Source organism: Diabrotica virgifera, chromosome 5, assembly GCF_917563875.1.
Source record: "Diabrotica virgifera virgifera chromosome 5, PGI_DIABVI_V3a".
Classification (NCBI taxonomy): Eukaryota; Metazoa; Arthropoda; class Insecta; order Coleoptera; family Chrysomelidae; genus Diabrotica; species Diabrotica virgifera.
The window spans coordinates 8182462-8186635 of NC_065447.1; the positions used below are offsets into that span (position 1 = coordinate 8182462).

Consider the following 4174-nt stretch of genomic DNA (forward strand, 5'->3'; position numbering starts at 1 on the left):
AATGATGTTGGAAAAGTATTTACTGCTTTTTTTCTGTTTTGTCTATCTTGTTTATTTTAAATTTTACTGTGTAAAGACGTCATGTAAGATACAAATATTACAAAAAACTCCTTATCACACCTATCACACTTACAATCAGGAAAGAACAAGAAAACATCGCAAGAAAAACTAATATAGACATACATCAGGGAAACAAATTAATACAGCCATGTAAAAAGAGTTAGTGACAGCAGATAGATAAAGAAACAAAATAGAAGCAAATAAATAGAAGGAAGAAAGAAGAGGAATCAAGTCATGATAAAAAGATCTATGAGACACGGTTACTATAATGAAAGTGCTACACAGAAAAAGGTTTAACAGAGGTTTTGAAAATTGTAATATCCTTATACCATAATACATTTATAGCTTGTTTTATGATTTTATTGTATTTAGTTCAAGTCCTTTTTGTCACACTTCTTTATGTTTTTATTTCTAATACAAGCTATAATATACAAAAACAGTTATAAATACTTCTTTAAACAAATGTATGTAGGTTTTTGATAACATGGTACTGTGCTTAATACATTATTCAAGTTTTGTTGGTTATCTACATAATTTTCTGTTTGTATAAATTTCCTTGAAGCCTAGGTAGATGTGATTAAATGTATTTTACTCCATATCGAAATTGCAAGGTTAACTGCAAATCCAAAAATAATTAGTATAAAAAGAGACAAGGTCATTTATTGTTTTGTTAGTTCCAATATATTAAATACACAAAGCATTCTTTATGTTTGTTGTAAATGCTATGACACAATCAAAGATGAAAATAATGCTGTAAAAAAAATTAGAAAATTGTTCTTAAAAATATAGAGAAGTGCCTAACATCATCAAAAAAATATCTCTTTTCACCTGCGATGTATTTGAATTGTTACATCACCTTCAGTCAATATTTGTTTGTTTTGTTGCATGTGAAGTTCATGGTGTTTGATTAGCTTTGATTTGAGAGTGCAAGTTCTGAATGAAACTTTAAACTTTATGGAGTGCTGATTATTATCAATGGTGATTAATGATCAAAGATTTTTATCAGAGAAAATAGAAACATTTTAGAAATACTATACAAAGTTATGCAGACACAATAAATTACTATTAAAACAGTAGTCGTATGGAGTGCTGATTATCTATGGTGATTAATAACAAAAGATTTTTATCAGAGAAAATGGAAATATTTTCGAAATACCATTCAAATATAATAATAATTAAATATTTGGAAACCACATAAACAAAAACACCTTTTTACATGCTATGCTTAAAATATCTTTGGAAAAACACGGAAAATGATGTAAGTACAGTTAACATATCCATTTTATAAGGCCGAATTCAAACCTATAATTTATTGTTAATTTATTGTAATTTATTACTGAAAAAAAAATTATTGGTGTAGCCGTTTCTGAAAACAATGAGTATGCTAACTTTACAGTAAAGCTAGCAGCGTCATATCTATATCTCAACAGGAAAGTGGCTACAGGGCCCATCTTAGTGCATATTTTATTGGCTACTTAATTGCTATTGATTAATACATTAAATAATCTCCGAAAACTAACCCATCATCCCTTTTTTAAAGCTCTTTTTGTAGCTTTTTTTATTGCTGAGACATAGCTATGGCTTCCTAGTGTTACTGTAAAGTTAGCATAACCATGTGATACAATGGACCCGCCATAGGAGGTCTAAGTGTCTGAAGGGCTCACAAGTGGGCCCTGCCCTGATGTACCATAACCATAGCATAACCATTCCTTCTAGGAAATAGTTACAGCAATAAATTGTTTCTTGGTGTAAGACTTCAGCAATACATTAGCAATTAATTCCTTGGATTGCATGTTGCTAGTTTCATAGTTTTTGGCTGATATTTCGATTTTTTCAGGAATGAGTTTTGTGCAAGGGGACGATGGGGTAGTTTTTGGGGGTTGGTCAATGTACCAAGCAATAGCAAATACTAACCAACAAAATGTCCCGCCAAGATGAGCCCTTTCCATTGTCGAGATATAGCTATGACAATGCTAGCTTTACTGTAAAGGTACGATTCTGATAACGACTGCAGGTGGCAGACGGCAACTGCAGACGTCAGTTGCAGTTGTCGCCATGACAGATGTCACTACTTTGCACTATTAATTTGTATGAGACTGATTCTGACATCGGACTGCAACTATTTATTTTTTTTTATTTATTTATTTATTGCTTGATGCACTCTCTGATTGGACTAGAATATGGTTCGGCTGTATTTTCGTTTTGCAACGAAATTGAAAATGGTTATTCATTTTTTTTTATTTATTGTTTATACACATAACCTGACCTCTAGTGACTAATCCAGGTCGTTTTTCCTGATGGGATTACAGATATTTTTATATTTTTACATTTTTTACTAAATTACTAAATCTATTTTTACAATTTATTAATTAATTTGCTATAATCTATTAATTTTATGTTTTAAATTTCTTACAATTTTTAATTTTTTTTGTTTAACTTATTTTTCAATTTCTCTTATATTTTTAGTTGCTGTCCGGCAGAACATCAGTTGCTAATAATTATACAAATTAATCGTGCAAAGTAATGGCATCTGTCATGGTGACAACTGTAACTGCCATCTGCCGTCTACAGTCATTGTCAGAATCGTACCTTAAAGTAAGCATAACCAATGTTTCTTGGAAACAGTTGCTGCAATAGCAATTTCTTATAGCATATAAGTTCAGCAATTAATTAATAATTAATTATTTGTGGTTCACTTTGCTAGATTCGTTTTTTGTTGAAATTTCGACTTTTCTGGGGGGTGAGTTGAACCCTTAGGCCTTAGGGGATGATGGAATAGTTTTTGGAGATTGGTCAATAACGATAAGCAGTTAACTAGCAACAAAATATGCCGCCAAGGCCCTATAGCTCTTTTCCTTGCCGAGAGTAAGTATAACCATTGTTTCTCAGGAACGCATACAGCAGTAATTTTTTTTGTTTTCGTAATAAATTAGCAATAAATTGCAGTCTTGGTCTGAATTCGGCCTTATAAAATAGATATGCTAACTTTCCTGAAAACAAAAATGTCGTTAAACATGTGATGCTTAAAATATCTTTGGAAGAGTACAAAAACAATATTCAACCAACTCAACAACTTGAAAAAATGAGGAGTAAAAGATATATTGGAAAAAATATACCGGAAAATTATCAGAATTAGGGAAAATTACCAACAGGGAAAATTGATTGTGGACAGATGTGGCAGGAATGGAAGAGAAAATATTAAATAAATAACGTTCATGACATGCGTCAAAAGCTTTACTGTAATGGATAAAACTGCCAGCAAAACATATGCTGATATTATTGTAGTACAATCTACATAAATAATTTGAATGAAGTTGAAACATGAAAATATTTGTATCACACGCAAACATTTGACAAAACAATGGAACTCATAACGTTAATTCGGATCATTTTTTATACATTTTGGATTTATTCAAGCAAAATTTACTATTTAAACAAATAATAATTGATGTTTTCATTAGTTGAATCTGTGTACCTTTGAATCACTGCAATTATATCAATTATCGCACTGCTCAGAATAAATTAACCAACTAGTAGTTAAACTAATACTTCATGACTTAATTATCATTGATTTGCTCTACAAATTAATAACTCAAACAGAAAAAAATGTTGAAAACATGACATTACGTGTCCTTAGTATTCGGAAGTCAAAAAACCTGTATTTTTGCATTTGATAACATCACCAATTGAGGAAACTAAAAACAAGTCTCCTTTAATAAATCAATAAATTAAAAACCATGGATTTCGGCCACTGAATCACTAAAATATTAATTAAAAAAGTGAAACCTAACCTAAAATCTGTGCAATCTTTATAACTTAAACACTAGCAAGAAGCGGGCGTTCACGTAATTTAATTGTAATAATTATCAATAAAAACTTACCTTTATAATGATATGGACAAAAAGCCACTTATTACGCACATTACCGTTAAAAAAACCAGAGAAGACAAAACTAACAACCGTGAAGTTTACTTGATTCTATAAAAATTGTCATGAAAAATCTGGCCATGATCAAATGTCAAATCATGCCATTTACCATGACAGTTTTGACCACTCGTAACTTACGTTCTTGATTGCGATAGGCCGACTTAAAATTTTAAGACCAATATATACCT

At 30.6% G+C, this 4174-nt stretch overlaps 1 protein-coding gene across 2 annotated transcripts in view; it reads right to left on the reverse strand.

Annotated features, from left to right (window-relative positions):
- The window catches only part of LOC114337420 (vacuole membrane protein 1), a 79333-nt gene extending 75246 nt beyond the window's left edge, over window positions 1-4087 (reverse strand). For both annotated transcript variants that reach the window (XM_028288107.2, XM_028287878.2), the window contains exon 1: window positions 3942-4087. The gene's annotated coding sequence lies outside the window, so the exon portion shown is untranslated. The remainder of the gene's footprint in view (window positions 1-3941) is intronic.
- Between the last annotated feature and the right edge of the window lie 87 nt (window positions 4088-4174).